General features: G+C 39.1%; 1 protein-coding gene across 6 annotated transcripts in view; it reads left to right on the top strand.

Moving 5' to 3' along the window:
* Nucleotides 1–20,223, top strand: part of ZNF215 (zinc finger protein 215) — a 206,603-nt gene that overhangs the window by 25,611 nt on the left and 160,769 nt on the right. For 3 of the 6 annotated variants that reach the window (XM_067038738.1, XM_067038737.1, XM_067038735.1), the window contains exon 2: nt 3,645–3,760. The exons of the other annotated variants lie outside the window; for them this stretch is intronic. The gene's annotated coding sequence lies outside the window, so the exon portion shown is untranslated. The remainder of the gene's footprint in view (nt 1–3,644; nt 3,761–20,223) is intronic. 6 annotated transcript variants of the gene reach the window in all.

Here is a 20,223-nt window from a genome sequence, read left to right as displayed (position 1 = left end):
TAAATAGTTTATTGTAATATTTTCAAAAGAATGAATTGGTTCTCTGGCATTTTCTGAAAGTGATCAACTTTAAACCTATCAGATGGATTTCAGTAAATTTTAATCTTTATCCCTTTGAAGCTCAAATTGTCCAATCATTAATTGTGAGACCCCTTTAAAGTTGGCTTCTGAGTTCTTTTGATATGACTCTAACTTCTTTGCTATCTAGTATGCGAAGAAGCTCTAGACTATATTTTCTGCCCTAGACTTGGAATCAGACATTTCTTGAAAAAGCCCTAGTTTCTTTTAGTGGAAGTTTATATTTCAACACCACGATATGGGCACTGTGCAATATGAACCTGATCCATAGTGCTGACACTTGAAGAATGTATTAATGGCAGAGAAAAAAGATTTGAAATGTACAGAGCCAGAAGCTGATCTCTGGAAAATTCTTCCAATGTGGAATAGTACAGGATTTGGTTCTCACTTATACTTGTCAAAATGGAAGTTCTCTTCTGTCAGGAAAATACTTGATAAAGTAGTGTATACCATTTTAAATGCATCAAACTTTTCTCCCCCCTTTTGGGTGAGAATCATGCAAAAGAGAATTCATCAGAATTTCTGTGTTTATAGGGCACACATGTTAAGTACTACAAATGGTACAGCATTATGAAGTCACATGTTTTTATACTTTTCAACTATCAAATAGTAACAAATTTAGATACCATGTTAGAAGAAAGGCTAAACTATTTTTCTATCCTCACTACAGAAAGCAATACAAAGTCATTGATATCAGAAAAGTATACAGAAAAAAATATAGGAAAAAAGTTTTACAGATGTATCAATCAGTTAATATAAATATTTATATTATCTTTCTGGATTTAGTGGTTTATAGTTGTCAGTGTTATAATTTTTTATAATTCCTTTTATTTTAAAGGTATTTCTTTTTCTAAAAAATATTATGTTTTGTACCTACTTTTGGATTTATAATTATGTTTTTTTTCTTAAAGACAGTTTTCCTAATTGTATGAGCTCAGGCTCCATGAAACCTGGATCTGTTCCTGCACAGAGGCCTAAATCTTGTCATATCAACTGTTTTTCCCAGTGATCTTTGCCTGTGTTTGCAGCCGTTTCTTCCAGCTGATCCTCACTGTCTGTGTTCCTATGACACTGAATTCTTTGTCATTCCTGACCTGTAAACTATCTGATTGCTTCATGATCTTCCTTAACCTCCACAGTTGGCCTGGAAACCATTCCACATCTACTTATCCTTCTTGACTCCCTATCTTTTAGTTCTCATCAGTCACTTCTCCCTGTGGGTCCCTAGTATCCCTGCTTATTCTTCAATCACAACATTTCAGCACTATATCAAATTTATATGTGGGTTGGTTTTCACACTAGACTGTAAGACCCTTGAAGGGGGGGTAGCACCAGCTGCTACTTTTTTTTCTGATCTATTTCCACCAAAATATCTAATATTATTGACGTCTACTTCAGAGCCAGGAACTGTTCTACTCGATATTACAGGTATTATCTAATTTAATTTTCCTAACAACTCATTATTATAATCCCCATCTTACAGTTGAAGAAATATAGAGCTGGAGATGAAACTTGCTCATATCACAAGACTAGTAAATATAGGAACCAGATTTCAACCCCAGACAACCCAATGCCAGATTCTGTGCTTTTACCCATTGCCATGGTGCTTTTTGTTCATAAATGTTGACTGAATGAATTCCAGGCACTGAAACAGGTGTTTCCCCTAATTTCATTTACTTCTCTTGAAATCACCTTTAAATCACATTGTCTATATCATATAATCTATGAGTGCTAACATCATGAGGAGTCTTACCCATAATTTTATTTTGATTAGAAGGGACTAATAATGATCACTAGTTATAATTACTAAGATCTGCTCCCAACCACAGAACACTTCTGACACCAAAAATGTGGGTTTTCCCCACCAAGCAGTTCTCTCATTCTGTGTGGATACTAACTGGGTGTCCCAGAATTTAATTCAATTCTGACACTAACTACCTGGAGTTAGTGCAGACACCACAGGCTAAGGGCTCAATTCCACAAGACTGCCCTCCCAGTTCGGCTGGCAGTTGCTAATATTGGGTCCCTAGTTACCCACACTTCTGTCTGACTTGTCTTAAAATTGGGGATTCCAGGACTTCCCTGGCTGTCCAGTGGTTAAGACTCCACGCTTCCACTGCAGGGGGCATGGGTTTGATCCCTGGTTGGGGAACTAAGATCCTGTGGCCAAAAAAAGGAAAAAAACAGAAAATAGATTGCAAATTCCCACAACTCTCTCCTCCAGTTTGATAATTTGCATAACGACTTACAGAAATCAGGGACTTTTCTTATTTACTAGTTCATTATAATAGATATAATTAAGAGGCACATAGGGTGAGGTTTGAAGTGTCCTGGTTACAGGAGCTTCTGTGGCTGTGGAGGTTGGAGTGCACCACCTTTCTAGCATGTCGATGTGTTCCCCACCCTAGAAGCTCTCCAAACCCCTTCCTTTAGGGTTTTTATGGAGGTTCCATGACATAGGCATGATTGACTAAATCATTGGCAACTGGTGATTGACTCAGTCTCTAGCCCCTTTCCCTCCTGGAGGTGTGAGGGGGTATGGGGCTGAAAGTTCCAACCCTTTAATCACATGGCTGGTTTCTCTGGCAACCAGCCTCCATCCTGAAGCTATCTTGGTGGCCCATCCAGAGTCATCTCATTTACATAAACTCAGGTATGGTTGACAGGGCCTTATGAGTAACAAAAGAGGCTCCTCTCATCCCTGTAACTCATGAAGTTCCAAGAGTTTTAGGAGCTCTGTGCCAGGAACCTGGACACAGACGGGATATATATTTCTTATTATATCATAATATCGCAGTAGTTAATAACGAGAAGTAATTACAAGCATCTCCTGGAAGCAGCCTGTGAGGCATCTCAAATGCCCCTTCCTATTTCTAGAAGAGACGCATCTTTGTTGTCAGTTTCTTTCTCCTCTTGGCCCTCTTGCTCCTTTTTCTTCATCTTTGTGTAACCTGTTCATTGAATGAACAGTGGCGTATAATCAGGATATTCCTTTATTTATCTCCATCCTCTGCCTGCCACCATGTTATTTCAGTTTTCCCCTTTCCCATTCCTCTAAATATTCTTGGGAAAATGACTTTTCTAGTCACTTTTGGTATTAGAATATCTAAAGTCTTAGGCATTAAAAAGTTCAGTCCAGGGCATCCCTGGTGGCGCAGTGGTTGGGAGTCCGCCTGCCGATGCAGGGGACGAGGGTTCGTGCCCCAGTCCAGGAAGATTCCACATGCCGCCGAGCGGCTGGGCCCGTGAGCCTTGGCCGCTGAGCCTGCGCGTCCGGAGCCTGTGCTCCGCAACTGGAGAGGCCACAACAGTGAGAGGACCGCGTGCCACAAAAAAAAAAAAAAAAAAGTTCAGTCCAATCAATCTACTATCAAAACTTCTATCTCTCATCAAATCCTAAGCTGGCTCTTTGGCTACCTTTTACCACCTCCATCAAGTTCAGGCCCGATTTACAATTTCTTTTCATTTTATTTTTTTTTAAAGGCAATCTCTGAGTTTATTGGAGACTCTTAAATTTTTTAATTTTAATTTTTTGTTTTGTTTTTGCTGTGCCACGTGTCATACAGTTTCTCAGTTCCCCGACCAGGGATCCAACCCATGCCCCCTGCAGTGGAAGCACAGAGTCTTAACCACTAGACCACCAGGGAAGTCCCCCGATTACAATTTCATAAGACAGTAGCGGGTAAGTATGTCATGGCCTGTTTTCTTTTTCTCATTTCTCTACTTCCTTTCCTCCTCCTAACCTCATTATTTGGTTTGAGGGATGAGAGCTAAAGGGTAGCTGGTGCTGTTTGTGATTTTTCTGCTACTAGCTGTTGGATGTGCAATGGCTGCTTCTTGTGGTATGCTTTTCTGGAGTCTTCAGAATGTCACCGTACACTTAATAACCTGACAGTGCACTGTTTGCTGACGTGGTTTGCTGACATCCCAGGGTAACCTCTTTGACTTTCCCCTAATTCCTGCTTCTGGCAGTACATTTCCATTTTTCTCTTTCTGTTGAAGTCATTTCACCTCACCAGGCAACTGTTGGGTAGGAATTTTCAAAAGGATCCAATCAGTAGCCCATGGACCTTGGAGAAACTCAGCATCTTTGCTGAACAAATTTCTGAGTGTGTGTTTCTCCCAATAATTTGTTTACCTTCTATGATTGTAGCAAAACAGAATGGATTTGTGAGTTTCTATAGTTCAGTAAGCAAGGGAGAAGGGAGAATGTCAGTCTCACCTCTTGCAAAAAAACCCAGTCTATATGTGTGGTTCTTTTGAAGCTCCTTTCACTTGATTAGAATATGGGGGAAAGTACTCCTCCTACCCTAGTCTTTGGGGTAGGAGGAAGAACATTGTAACAAAGTTGAGAGTCTCATCTAAAAATCTTGTTACATATATCCTTTTATAAACATAGATGAGGAGAGTGATCTCCTCACAGGACCACTTTTGCTATCTCCTAATAAGTCTCATGGATGTGCCTAGCAACTTTTCTTTGGAATATTGGAGTATTTGTCATCTGTTATTCTCAGTAGACTGTGGTGTTCTTCAGGACAAGGGCTCTATTTGTCTTTCTAATTTCACTATTTTTGTTTATGAACTTCAAGGTATCTATATTCTTTCTCTCACCTATGCACCCTGTCTTCTAAAAAAACTGTCAATGAGTAGCAACGGTTTAGTGCTGGCTCAGTAGACTGAGCTTTATGTCTTCCTCTTATTAGCACAATAGGTAGATATAGGTGATCTCAGTTACTGTGGGCAAGGAGTTTGTCTGGAAGGATTTACGTGAGTTAAGCATAGGGATTTTCTTAAAAACAAAAATCCAGGGCTTCCCTGGTGGCGCAGTGGTTGGGAGTCCGCCTGCCGATGCAGGGGACACGGGTTCGTGCCCCGGTCCGGGGGGATCCCACATGCCGCGGAGCGGCTGGGCCCGTGAGCCATGGCCGCTGAGCCTGTGCGTCCGGAGCCTGTGCTCCGCAAAGGGTGAGGCCACAGCAGTGAGAGGTCCGTGTACCACAAAAACCAAAAAAAAAAAAAAAATCTAACCTAGAATTTCATGTTATAACAGTAAACCTTTGTGTCACTTTGTGTCACTCAGTGTTCTTAGTTTCAGGCAATAAAACTGACTCAGTGATTCAAGCAGGTAAGAAATCTATTGACTGGATCTTGAGAAACTCATAGAATCTTCAAGGAGTATGGGAAAAGCAGAAGAGGTCAGAAAACTAGATTGCTGTGCAGCCTGACTCACAGCCAAAAACTGCAAAAAAAACTGGTTAGGTGACGACAGAGCTCTATCACTACTTCTGAATATGAGACGCTATCTTGCTCTGTGGATGTTGCCTTTGGCACCACAGCAACCTGCTTCCCTTGAAAATCAGATGTGGCTTCCACTGTTGATACTGTTGCAAGAAAAGCATTCTCTACTGCCTCTGCTTCTTTGAGTTACTGGGTCTTGATACAAAAATTCTGGTGGGGGCTCTTGACTGGCCAATCCTATCCATGTGTCCAAGCCCTAGGTGGCAGGGGAAGTAGGAAAGTTAATATCCGATACTTACCTTTTCTATAATGGAAGGCAGGCTTGGTCTTGCACAAAATACTGAGATAAGAGAAATCCCCAAGCCTAGGAAGAGGATTCAGATTCAGATGCTGAGTAGTTGGAAAAAAATAAAGTGTAAATGTTTATTTAAACTATTTAAATCTGAACTACATTTGACTCCAAAATAAGCCTTTGGAATACCCAGTGAAGGGTCATTTTAAATAAGATTGGGTAAAGGAATAGGATTTGAAGAAGTTATTAATAATAAATGTATCATTTATTGTAAAAGTTTTGAAATAGTTTCCAATTTGCCCTGTAACACTACTATTATCATTACTATGGATTTTCTATTTTTAATCTTTTAACATAGGAATTTGTATGAAAGCACCCCATTCTTGTTTTGAAATTCTGTTATATTTTGCTTGCCAAATTTTTTAAAGGAAAAATTTTCTATATTTATAAGGGAGAAGTGGTGTGTGTGTGAGATACTGTTTGCAAGACATTCTTGTTCCAGTATGGTATCAGTTCAAGCTTATGGAATGAATTTGGAGGCTTCCATTCTCTTCTCTGCTCTTACACATAAAACTAGTGAAGAGATTATCTTTTTTTTTTTTAAGGTCTGATAGAAGTTGCTTTAAAAACTACTTAAGGGACTTCCCTGGTGGCACAGTGGTAGAGAGTCCACCTGCCAGTGCAGGGGACACGGGTTTGAGCCCTGGTCCGGGAAGATCCCACATGCCACGGAGCAACTAAGCCCGTGCGCCACAACTACTGAGCCTGCGCTCTAGAGCCCATGAGCCACAGCTGCTCAGTCCATGCGCCGCAACTACTGAACCCTGTGTGCCTCGAGCCCGTGCTCCACAACAGGAGAAGCCACGGCAATGAGAAGCCTGTGCATCGCAGGGAGGAGTGGCCCCCACTCACTGCAACTAGGGAAAGCCCGTGAACAGCAATGAGGACCCAACACAAACAAAAATAAGTAAATAAATAATTAAAAAAAAAAAAACAACTACTTAAGGCCACTGCCTTTTTTGTGAAGTGATCGTTGATTTCCTTTCCATTTTTTCTCTATTATTCTCATTAATTTTTTAAAACCAATTTTAATCCATATTTCATAATTTATATTTCTTTCAAATGTAAAATATTTCCAGAAGATTCTAACATATAGTGTTATATCCTATTTCTCATCCCTAATGTTTATGTGTATTTCCCTTATATCTTGTTCAGACTTGCTAAAAGATTTTTTCTGTTTGTTTAGTTCTTTTCAACAGTCCAGCTTTTGTTCTATTTATTTACTTTACAGTTTTTATAATAAGTATATGTTTTTCTTATTTGAAAATTTTATTTTTATTAATTTATTTTGTCTTGTATTTTATATACCTAGTGGAACAAATTTCCTCTGGGTGATCCTTCTCCTGTAACTCATATATTTTGTTATACACTGTCAACTGTTTTAGTTGTCAATAATTTGTAAATAGTCTGATTTCAGTTTTGATTTCTATTTTATATAAAATGATACTTAAAAATTTCCAAGTTGTTAATGGTTTTGGGGGATTCATTATTAATTTTAGATAACGTAGCCTGGACAGTTTCTACATTTTGGGGCATGTTACATTTTGTTGGCCTATGATGAATCACTTTTTCTTTAAATACCTTTATTGAGATATAATTTACATACCATAAAGCTTACATATTTAAAGTGCACAATTCAGTTGCTTTTAGTATATTTACAGAGTTATGTAATCATCACCATACTCTATTTTTAGAGCTTTTTGTCACCTTCAAAACAAACCGTGTATTCATTAGCATTCACACCTGCCTTCTCCCCACCTCCACCTCCCAGCCCTGGGCAATCATTATTCTACTTTCTGTCTCTATAGATTTCCATATCCTGGACATTTCACATAAATAGTATCATACAACATGTGGTCTCAGTGTGTGGCTTCCTTCACTTAGTATAATTTTTTTTTTGTTCATATATCTTGTAGTGTGTATCAGTACTTCATTCCTTTTTATTGCCAAATATTCCATTGTATGAATCTACTGTATTTTCTTCATCCATTTATCAGTTAATGAACATTTAGGTTGTATCCACTTTGTGACTACTGTGATTAATGCTAGTATAAACAGCTGTGTATAAGTTTTTGTGTGGACATAGGTTGCATTTCTCTTGGGTATATATGTAGGAGTGAAATTGCTGGGTCATACAGTAGCTCTTTGTTTAATATTTTGGGAAGTTGACAGACTATTTTCCAAAGCGGAAATGTGTGCCATTTTGCATTTCCACCCATAACGTATGGGGGTTCTAATTTTTCCACAGCTCATCACCACTTATTATTGTCTGTCTTTTTGATTACAGCCATTCCAGTGTGTGAAGTGTTATCTCACTGTGGTTTTGATTTGCATCTCTCAAATGACCAGTGCTGTTGAGCATCTTTTTGTATGCTTACTAGACATTTGTATATCTTCCCACTTTCAATCCCGAAGGAGCAAGAGACAGCACAGCAATGAAGGAAAGGTAAAGCAACAGGTGGGAAAATGGTGAAGACTCTAACCTCACTTCCTTTCTCCATTGCCAGACTGAGGCACATCTGGAGTTGGAGGAAGAGATAAGTTTTCAGTTGGATAAGAGATTGGGTTAGACCGTATTAAAATTTGTAAAGACTAAGATTCACTGAAAACACTAGGATATTTTTTCATCCTAGTGATATTTCATCCAGGGTTGGTAAGAACTGAGTCTGCAGAACAGCCTGAAGGAGGCAGTCATGAGAAAACTAAAATTGCTTTTTGCTTGCACCTTACTGATTCCAACTAATTCAGTAAACCATTTATATTTGTCATAAAAAAGGAAAACCATTTCTAGGGTCCAAATAAAAGTAGAAAATTCATATCACAGAAAACAACGAGATAAGGAAACTTTGCTTCATCCAGCAGATCAGGAAAGAAATGAAAAGAAACAACAAGAAATAAACATGAAAAAGAAACCAACCATAAAATACAATTGTCCAAATATGATCAATCTTATCAATTCTGGCAGTAAAGGTGATTGAGTACAATTAACTGGTAAAAGACATACTATTTCAGGGGGAAATTAAAATTAATAAAAGAGAAAATCCAACAAGAAGAGCTAATAGCAATAAAGCAACAAACATTGTTTTAGATATACAGGGAGGAAAAGATAAAATTCATAATGGCACTTTAACATATCTTTCAGAAACAGGTAGATCAAAGGCAAAGGCAAAGATGGGAAAAGTTAAAATAACACAATTAACCTGTTACATCCCATAGTATTCTGCCCCCTTCTCAGTTTCTTTTCCTTCACAACAAATTTATCTAAAGAATTGCCTACCCTTGCTGTCTCCATTTACTTACCTTCCATTCATTCGTCAACCCAACTTAATCTGACTTATTCCCCCATAGCTCCAATGAGACACCAATCAGCAAGGTTAACAAAATCTTCTATGTTGCCAAACCCAGTGGAAAATGTTCAGCATTACCTTATTTGTCCTCTCAGTAGGATTTGACATTGTTGACAAGTCCCTATTATTTGAACCGGTCTCTTTCTTTTGGATTACAAGACATAAGCATCATATCATCATCAGCACCATTCCCTACCACCTCTTCCTGGTTTTCTTATACCACTCAGGTGTCTCTTCCCCACATTTCTTTCTGTTGTTGATTTCTAATTTAATTCCATTGTGGTTAGAGAACATGTGAGAATGCTATAGGGTACTATCAGAGTGTTCAAATGGGTGAGGGTGCTGACTTAATTCTGGGAGGTCAGAACAGGCTTCCTTGGAGAAGTGGCTTAAACTGAAATGTCTCAAGCCAACTAGAAAAGAGAGAAGTGTGGAGAAGAACATTATAGACAGAATAAACGGTGTGAACAAAGGCCCCAAGGTTAGTGAGAGAGCATAGGGCACTCAAGCAAATGAGAAAAAAAGGGGAGCCAGTGTGCTTCCATAATAATGATTAAGTGGGAATGTGGTGGAAGATGATGCTGGAAAGATAAGCAGAATCCATGCCACAGAGGGCTTTGTCAACCATGTTAAAGATTTTGGTCTTCAGACCACTGGGAAGTTGATACTCTCATAGCACTCTATAGCTTTCTTATACAGTGCTAACTGCTGCTTTCTTATGTAACTGAATCATTTCTGTTTGCCTCACAAAATTATAAACTCCATGATGGCATAAATTGTGAACTTTTGTTCATCATTGTATCCCTAGCACATTGGGATTGGATGGGCAGGAATGAATGAGGAAGACTAATTAGTGGTCCAGGAGACAAATGATGGTAGTTTGTACCAGGATGTTGGTGATGGGCAAATATGAGTGGATTTGAAAGATATTTGTGAAGTAAAGTTGACTGATCATGGTGCTAGATTAATTATGAATGGTGAAAGTAAGAACATGTCAAAGATGACTCTGTGGAAGCTTCTTGTTTTTGGATAGTATCTTAAACTTTTGTGGGAACACTACATTAATTTTACTTATTTTAAAATTTTCTTTTGTTCCAGCATTAAGTGTTTCCTTGGGCTTAGTTCTGTGTTCAGTGTAGTTTCGCTGTCTTTCTGTTTCTTCAACACTTTTTTTTTCTTAGCCATTTTAATTTATTATTCTGTCATTTCATAGTCTCACATCACTAAGTGGTCTTTGAAAACAGTTTTTCATGGCTGCCTGTGTATTTACATTGAGTTAATATATCATAATTGATGAACCATTTTCTCTGCTATTGGTTATTTAAATTGCTCCCAATAGTTGCCTTATTAATAATGCTGTTTGAAACATCTTTTGCCCATCTCTAATTACTAATGTATTTCTAGAAGTTTCATTATGGGATCAGAGCACATTATATACATATATGTGTGTGTGTGTGTATACATATATATATATGAGGTAAAATTGCTTTATAACATTATATAAATTGTATTATATAATTCCATGTGTACAATATTATACTGACTTCTGTATACAGTGTGTTCACCTCTGAAAGTATTTCATGATTCAGTGTTGGAAGGTTGTACAATTCTAAGAATTTCTTCTAGGTTATCCAATTTGTTGTTCATTGTATTCTCTTATAATCCTTCTATTTTTTAATTAATATTTTTAATTAATTTTTTTAGGATGATGGGTTTTTTAATTTAAAAAATTTTATGTGATGTACATGTAATGCTTTAAAAAATAAAACCCCTGGGACTTCCCTGGTGACGCAGTGGTTGAGAGTCTGCCTGCTAATGCGGGGGACGCAGGTTCGAGCCCTGGTCTGGGAGGATCCCAGCCGCAGAGCGGCTGGGCCCATGAGCCACAACCACTGAGCCTGTGCATCTGGAGCCTGTGCTCCGCAACAAGAGAGGCCGTGATAGTGAGAGGCCCGCGCACTGTGATGAAGAGTGGCCCCCACTTGCCACAACTAGAGAAAGCCCTCGCACAGAAACGAAGACCCAACACAGCCAAAAATAAATAAATATTAATTAATTAATTAATTAAAATAAAATAAAACCCCTGTAAATTATTTCTAGAAAATGCCAAAATATAACTTCAAATCTGTGAAAATAATTTTTTAAATTAACTTTTATCGGAGTATAGTTGTTTTACAATGTTATGTTAGTTTCTGCTGTACAACAAAGTGAATCAGCTATATGTATACATATATCCCCTGTTTTTTGGATTTCCTTCTCATTTAGGTCACCACAGAGCACTGAGTAGAGTTCCCTGTGCTATACAGTAGATTCTCATCATCTATTTAATACATAGTAGTATATATGTGTCAATCCCATTCTCCCAGTTCATCTCACTACCCTTCCCTTGCCTGTTATCCATACATCTGTTCTCTAAGTCTGTCTCTATTTCTGCTTTGCAAATAAGTTCATCTGTACCATTTTTGTAGATCCCACATGTAAGTGATATTATACAATATTTGTTTTTCTCTTTCTGACTTACTTCCCTCTGTATGACAGTTTCTAGGTCTATACACATCTCTGCAAATGGCACAATTTTGTTCCTTTTTATGGCTGAGTAATATTCTATTGTATGTATGTACCACATCTTCTTTATCCATGCTTCTGTTGATGGACGTTTAGGTTGCTTCCATGTCCTGGCTATAGTAAATAATGCTTGTATCTTTTATTTATTTATTTATTTGTGGCTGTATTGGGTCTTCATTGGTGTGCGCAGGCTTTCTCTAGTTGTGGTGAGTGGGGACTACTCTTCGTTGTGGTGTGTGGGCTTCTCATTGCGGTGGCCTCTCGTTGCGGAGCATGGTCTCTAGGCGCATGGGCTTTAGTAGTTGTGGCATGTGGGCTTAGTAGTTGTGGCTTGTGTGCTCTAAAGCGCAGGCTCAGTAGTTGTGGCACACAGGCTTAGTTGCTCCACAGCATGTGGGATCTTCCTGGACCAGGGCTCAAACCCATGTCCCCTCCATTGGCAGGCAGATTCTTAACCACTGTGCCACCAGGGAAGTCCCGCATGTATCTTTCTGAATTATGGCTTTCTCCAGGTATTGCCCAGGAGTGGGATTGCTGGGTCCTATGGTAGTTCTATTTTTAGTTTTTTAAGGAACCTTCATACTGTTCCTTATAGTGACTGTATCAATTTACATTCCCACCAACAGTGTAAGAATGTTCCCTTTTCTCCATACCCTCTCCAGCACTTATTGTTTCTGGATTTTTGGATGATGGGAGTTCTGACTGGTGTGAGGTGCTATCTCATTGTAGTTTTGATTTGCATTTCTCTAACAGTTAGCAATGTTGAGCATCTTTTCTCGTGACTGTTGGCCATCTGTATGTCTTCTTTGGTGAAATGTCTGTTTAGGTCTTCCACCTATTTTTCGACTGGGTTGTTTGTTTTTTTGCTATTGAGCTGCATGAACTGTTCATATATTTTGGACATTAATCCCTTTTCAGTTGCTTCATTTGCAAATATTTTCTCCCATTCTGAGGGTTGTCTTTTCATCTTGTTTATGGTTTTCTTTGCTGTGCAAAAGCTTTTAAGTTTCATTAGGTCCCATTTGTTTATTTTTGTTTTTATTTCCATTACTCTAGGAGGTGGGTCAAAAAAGATGTTGCTGTGATTTATGTCAATGAGTGTTCTGCCTATCTTTACCTATAAGAGTTTTATAGTGTCTGGCCTCACATTTAGGTATTTAATCCATTTTGAGTTTATTTTTGTGTATGGTGTTAGGGAGTGTTCTAATTTCATTCTTTCACATGTTGCTGTACAGTTTTCCCAGTACCACTTATTGAAGAGGCTCTGTTTTCTCCATTGTGTATACTTGTCTCATTTGTCATAGATTAGGTGACATGGTGCATGGGTTTATCTCTGGGCTTTCTATCCTGTTCCATTGATCTATATTTCTGTTTCTGTGCCAGTACCATACTGTCTTGATTACTGTAGCTTTGTAGTATAGTCTGAAGTGAGGGAGCCTGGTTCCTCCAGCTCTGTTTTACTTTCTCAAATTGCTTTGGCTATTCAGGGCCTTTTGTGTTTCCATACAAATTGTAAAATTTTTTGTTCTGGTTCTATGAAAAATGCCCTTGGTAATTTAATAAGGATTGCCTTGAATCTGTAGATTACTTTGGGTAGTATACAATATTTACACAATATTGATTCTTCCAATCCAAGAACGTGGTATTTCTCTCCATCTGTTTGCATTGTCTTTGATTTCTTCATCTGTATCTTTTTTATAAAATTAATTAATTAATTTTTTGGGGGGTGGAGTTGGGTCTTCTTTGCTGTGTGCAGTCATTCTCTAGTTGCAGTGAATGGGGGCTACCCTTCATTGCAGTGTGTGGACTTCTTACTGCGGTGGCTTCTCTTGTTGTGGAGCATGGGGTCTATGTGCATGGGCTTCAGTAGTTGCGGCACACAGGCTCAGTAGTTGTGGCACATGGACTTTGTTGCTCCATGGCATGTGGGATCTTCCCAGACCAGGGGTCGAAATCATGTCCCCTGCATTGGCTCGCAGATTCTTAACCACTGTGCCATGAAGGAAGTCCTCATCAGTATCTTATAGTTTTCTGAATACAGATCTTTTGCCTCTTCAGGTAGGTTTATTCCTAGGTGTTTTATTCTTCTTGTTGCAGTGGTTAATGGGATAGTTTCCTTAATTTCTCTTTCTGATTTTTCGTTGTTAGTGTATAGGAATGCATTTCTGTGTATTAAGTTTGTGTCCTGGAACTTTACCAAATTAATTGATTATCTCTAGTAGTTTTCTGGTGGCATTTTTAGGATTTTCTGTGTATAGTATCATATCGTCTGCAAACAGGGACAGTTTTACTTCTTCTTTTCCAATTTGTATTCCTTTTATTTCTTTTTCTTCTCTGATTGCTGTGGCTAGAACTTCCATAACTATGTTGAATAATAGTTGTGAGAGTGGATATCCTTGTCTTGTTCCTGATCTTAGAGGAAATGTTTTCAGTTTTTTACCATTGAGAATGATGTTTGCTGTGGGTTTTCATATATGGCCTTTGTTATGTTGAGGTAGGTTCCCTCTATGCCCACTTTTTGGAGAGTTGTTATCATAAATGGGTGCTGCATTTTTTCAAAAGCTTTTCCTGCATCTATTGAGATGAGCATATGGTTTTCATTCCTCAGTTTGTTAATATGGTGTATCACATTGATTGATTTGCATATAGTGAAAAATCCTTGCATTCCTGGGACAAATCCCACTTGATCATCATGTATGATCGTTTTAATGTGTTGTTGGACTTGGTTTGCTAGTATTTTGTTGAGGATTTTTTTGTCTGTATACATCACTGACATTGGCCTGTAATTTTCTTTCTTTCTTTTTTTTTGTGTGTGTGATATCTTTGTTTGGTTTTGGTATCAGGGTGATGGAGGCCTCATAGAATGCAGTTGGGAGTGTTCCTCCCTCTGCAAATTTTTGAGAGTTTCAGAAAGATAGTTGTTAGCTCTTCTCTAAATGTTCGACAGACTTCGCCTGTGAAGCTATCTGGTCCTGGACTTTTGTTTGTTGGAAGATTTTTTAAAAAAATAAATAAATTTATTTATTTCTGTCTGTGTTGGATCTTCATTGCTGCCTGTGGGCTTTCTTTAGTTGTGGCGAGTGAGGGCTACTGTTTGTTGTGGTGTGTGGGCTTCTCATTCTGGTGGCTTCTCTTTTTGCAGATCATGGGCTCTGGGGCCTGCAGGCTTTAGCAGTTGTGGCATGCAGGCTCAGTAGTTGTAACTCATGGGCTTACTTGCTCCACAGCATGTGGGATTTTCCCGTAGGGATCAAACCCCTGGCCTGTGCATTGGCAGGCGAATTCTTAACCAGTGCACCACCAGGGAAGTCCCTGTTGGAAGATTTTTAATCACAGTTTCAATTTCATTACTTGTGATTGGTCTGTTCATATTTTCTGTTTGTTCCTGGTTCAGTCTTAGAAGGCTATATTTTTCTAAGAATTTGTCCATTTCTTCCACATTGTTCATTCTTTGGTAAATAGTTGCTTGTAGTAGTCTCTTACGATCCTATGTATTTCTGTGGTGTCAGTTTTAACTTGTCCTTTTTCGTTTCTAAGTTTATTGTTTTGAGTCTTCTCCCTTTTTTTCTTGATGAGTCTGGCTAAATGTTTATCAGTTTTGTTTATCTTCTAAAAGAACCAGCTTTTAGTTTCATTGATCTTTGCTATTGTTTTCATTTCTTTTTTAAAAAACTTAATTAATTCATTATTTATTTTTGGCTGCATTGGGTCTTTGTTGCTGTGCACGGGCTTTCTCTAGTTGCGGCGATCAGGAGCTACTCTTCATTGTGGTACATGGGCTTCTCATTGTGGTTGCTTCTCTTGTTGTGGAGCATGGGCTCTAGGCACACGGGCTTAGCAGTGGCTTGAGAGCTGTGGAGTGCAGGCTCAGTAGTTGTGGTGCATGGGCTTAGTTGCTCCATGGCATGTGGGATATTCCTGGACCGGGGATTGAACCCATGTCCACTGTATTGGCAGGCAGATTCTTAACCACTGTGCCACCAGAGAAGTCCCTATTTTCTTCATTTCTATTTCATTTATTTTTGCTCTGATCTTTATGATTTGTTTTCTTCTACTTACTTTGGGTTTTGTTTGTTCTCTTTCTCTTATTACTTTAGGTGTAAGTTTAGGTTGTTTATTTGAGATTTTTCTTGTTTCTTGAGGTGGGATTGTATTGCTATAAAATTCCTTCTTAGAACTGCTTTTGCTGCATCCCATAGGTTTTGTATCATCGTGTTTCTTTGTCATTTGTTTCTTGGTAATTTTTATTTCCTCACTGATTTCTCCAGTGATCCATTGGTTATTTAGTAGCATATTGTTTAGCCTCCATATGTTTGTGTTTTTTACAGTTTTTTTTTTCCTGTAATTGATTTCTACTCTCATGGTGTTGTGGTTAGAGAAGATGCTTGATATGATTTCAATTTTCTTAAATTTACTGAGGCTTTATTTATGACGCAAGATGTGATGTATCCTGGAGAATGTTCCGTGTATACCTGAGAAGAAAGTGTATTCTGCTGCTTTCAGATGGAATGTTGTATAAATATCAATTAAGTCTATCTGTTCTAATGTGTCATTTAAGGCTTGTGTTTCCTTATTGATTTTCTGTTGGATGATCTTTCCATTGGTGTAAATGAGGTGTTAAATTCCCCCACTATTATTGAGTTACTGTCAATTTCCCCTTTTATGGCTGTTAGAATTTGCCTTATGTATTGAGGTGCTCTTATGTTGGGTATGTAAATATTTACAATTGTTATATCTTCTTGGATTGTTCCCCTGATTATTATGTAGTGTCCTTCCTTGTTTCTTGTAATAACCTATATTTTTAAAGTCTGTTTTGTCTGATATGAGTATTGCTATTCCAGCTTTCTTTTGATTTCCATTTGCATGGAATATCTTTTTCCATCCCCTCACTTTCAGTCTGTATGTGTCCCTAGCTCTGAAGTTGGTCTTTTGTAGACAGCATATATATGAGTCTTATTGTATCCATTAAGCCAGTCTGTGTCTTTTGTTTGGAGTATCTCATCCATTTACATTTAAGGTAATATCGATCTGTATGTTTCTATTACCATTTTCTTAATTGTTTTGGGTTTGTTTTTGTAGGTCTTTTTCTTCTCTTGTATTTCTAGCCTAGAGAAGTTCCTTTAGCATTTATTGCAAAACTGGTTTGGTGGTGTTGGATCCTCTTAGCTTTTGCTGATCTGTAACACTTTTGATTTCTCCATTGGATCTGAGTGAGTTCCTTGCTGGGTAGAGTAATCTTGGTTGTAGGTTTTTCCCTTTCATCACTTTAAATAGGTCTTGCCACTCCCTTCTGGCCTGCAGAGTTTCTGCTGAAAAGTCAGCTGTTAACCTTATAGGGATTCCCTTTTATATTATTTGTTGCTTTTCTGTTGCTGCTTTTAAGATTTTTTCTTTGTATTTAATTTTTGTTAGTTTGATTAATATGTGTCTCTCCTTGTATTTAACCTGTATGGGACTCTCTGTGCTTCCTGGACTTGGTGACTATTTCCTTTCCTATGTTAGGGAAGTTTTCAACTATAATCTCTTCACATATTTTCTCAGAGCCTTTCTCTTTCTCTTCTTCTGCAACACCTATAGTACAAATGTTGGTGCATTTAATGTTGTCCCAGATGTCTGTGAGAATGTCCTCATTTCTTTTCAATCTTTTTTCTTTATTCTGCTCTGCAGCAGTTATTTTCACCATTCTATCTTACAGCTTACTTATCCGTTCTTCTGCCTCAGTTATTCTGCTATTGATTCCTTCTAGTGTATTTTTAATTTCGGTTATTGTCTTTTTCATCATTCTTTGTTCTTTATTTCTTATAGTTCCTTGTTAAACATTTCTTGTATCTTTTTCATCTGTTCCTCTGTTGTATTTCCAAAATCTTGGATCATCTTAACTATCATTACTCTGAATTCTTTTTCAGGTAAATTACCTATTTCCTCTTCATTTTTTTTGGTCTTGTGGATTTTTACCTTGCTCCTTCATCTGGTGCATATTTCTCTATCTTCCTATTTTGTGTAGCTTACTGTGTTTGCGGTCTCCTTTTCACAGGCTGCAGGATCGTAGTTCCCGTTGCTTCTGGTGTCTGCCCCTAGTGAGTGAGGTTGGTCCAGGGGCTTGTGTAGGCTTCCTGGTGGGAGGGACTGGTGCCTGCACTCTGGTGGGTAGATCTGAATCCTGTCCCTCTGGTCTCCAGGGCTGTGTCAGATGATGTGTTTTGGGGTGTCTGTGAGCTTAGTATGACTTTAGGCAGCCTGTCTGTTGATTGGTTGTGTGTTCCTGTCTTGCTGGTTGTTTGTCATGGGGTAACCAGCCCTGGAGCCTGCATGCTGTTTAGTGGAGACAGGTCTCGATGTCGAGATGGAGACCTCCGGGAGAGCTCCTGTTGATTAATATTCCCTGGGGCTGGAAATTCTCTGGTATTCCAGTGTCTTGGACTCAGTGCCCTTACCTCAGAGTCTCAGACCCGACCCCTTGCCTGGGAACCAAGACCCCGCAAGTTGAATGGTTTGGCAAAAAAAGAAAAAAGAAGAAAAGTAAAGAAAACAAACAAAGAAAACCCGAATCAAATGGTAAAAACAAAACCAATCAAAGAAAAGGAAAAAAGAAAAAGAAAATGAAAATCAAGAGAACAATCTAACAAAGAAAACAACTCCAAAACAAAACAAAACTAACAAAATGAAAAGCAAAAAGCAGAACAAAAACAGAAAGCAAACTAAAAAAAAAAGAAAATGCAAAACAAATACACAAAATCTATCCAAGATAAAACCCCCAAGAACAAAAACAAAAACAAGAAAAAAAACAGAAAATATCAGAAAAGTCAAGTAATAATAGAAAAATAAAAAATATATAATATATATATTAAAAATTGAAAAAAGAAAAGAAAAATAAGAAATAAAAAGGAAAACAGAAGACAAGAGAACAAAATAAAACAAATAGAAAAAACAAAACAAAAAAATAATAATTATATTTTCCTGAGGCATCCACTGTCAGTGTCCTTACCCCCGCCCAGTCAGCCACATCCAAACCCCACCTCCCCAAAAAGGCCCTCCAGTACCTCTAGGTAGGTCTCTGGATCCACTGTGATCACTGTGGGGGCAGCTCAGACTCTGACCTGGCCCAACTCTCATGTGTACTTTCCCCGAAGTCCACAGCTTCCAAAGTTAGGCCAGTCTCAGTTGTGGGAGTTCTCATCCATTCAGATATTCCACAGATGCAGGGTTTACCAAGAAGATCATAAGGATTTATTTTGCAGCTTGTGCAGCTTCACAGAGAGATTTGCATTCCTCTGCCTTAGTCACATAGCCCCTGGGGCTCAGCTTTGGTTTTGGCCCCAGTTCTGCATGCAGGCCCCCCTCAGTAGTCTGTTCCCCACCAAGGTGGGAGGGGGCAAAAGCAGCTGCTGATTGGGGCACTTAATCACTCAGGCCAGGGAGGGATAAGGTGGACACAGCTGGGGCATGCGCAAAGTTCCTGTGATGACAGAGACGGGCAGGAAGATGCAACAGACTGGGACATGCTCACTCTGGTGGGAGTTCCTCCCAGTGCCTGCGGAGGCAGCGGTCATCGGGTGGGGAGGGGGTTTGCAATGGCAGCCCTGCCCCTTGGGCACCACTCAACAGTCATGCCTCATTTCCAAAGCAGACTACACTTCCTCTTGGAGCATTCCCAGCCATGGAGCCCCTCACTTCTGTCCCCGTAGGTTGTCTCTGCATAGCCAACAGCGGTCCTCTCCCTGGATCCACTATCCTAACCCCACTTTTTAGAACTCAGCCCCCACCAGCATTGGCATCTTGCTGTCTCAGGCTGGGGCACCCAGGGCAGATTCTGGAGGAGGCTTTGGTGTGGGCAGTGCATGTGTGTGGTCAAAGGAGGCTTTGGTGGTGGCAGCGCTCAGGACCCTGGAGTCTGCACCAGTGGAGGAGGCCTTGGCTTGAGGGGTGGGCCATTTACTCGGAGTATCTTCCTCCAGCCCCCTTTTATTTTTTAAATGGTACAAGGGCCTCTCACTGTTGTGGCCTCTCCCATTGTGGAGCACAGGCTCCGGATGCACAGGCTCAGCGGCCATGGCTCATGGGCCCAGCTGCTTTGTGGCATGTGGGATCCTCCCGGACCGGGACATGAACCCGTGTCCCCTGCGTCGGCAGGCAGACTCTCAACCACTGCGCCACCAGGGAAGCCCTCCAACCCTTTATTTTGAACCTATGTTTATTTTTAGAGCTGAAGTGAGTCTTTTGGAGGCAACATATAGCTGGGTCTTGGATTTTAATTCATCCAGCTACTCTGTGTCTTTTGATTCGTGATTTAACCCATTTATATTTAGGATGATTATTGATGAATGAGGACTTAGTACTACCATTTTATCTTTTGTTTTCTGGTTGTTCTATATAAGTTCTTTATTCCCAAGCTACCTTAAAAATTGTTTCTTTGTTATTGACTTTTGACAGTTTTACTCTAATGTTTTTGAGAAGGTCTTTTTGCATTGCAGTAATTAGGTGTTCTCTTAGCTTCATGGACTTGTACATCCAGTTCCTTCCCCAGATTTGACAACTTCTCAGTTATTATTTCTTTTTTTTTTTTTTTTTTTTTTTTTTTTTTTTTTTCGGTATGCGGGCCTCTCACTGTTGTGGCCTCTCCCGTTGCGGAGCACAGGCTCCGGA

Source organism: Kogia breviceps, chromosome 7 (genome assembly GCF_026419965.1).
Source record: "Kogia breviceps isolate mKogBre1 chromosome 7, mKogBre1 haplotype 1, whole genome shotgun sequence".
Taxonomy (NCBI): Eukaryota; Metazoa; Chordata; class Mammalia; order Artiodactyla; family Physeteridae; genus Kogia; species Kogia breviceps.
This window is presented reverse-complemented; position numbering and strand designations above follow the sequence as displayed.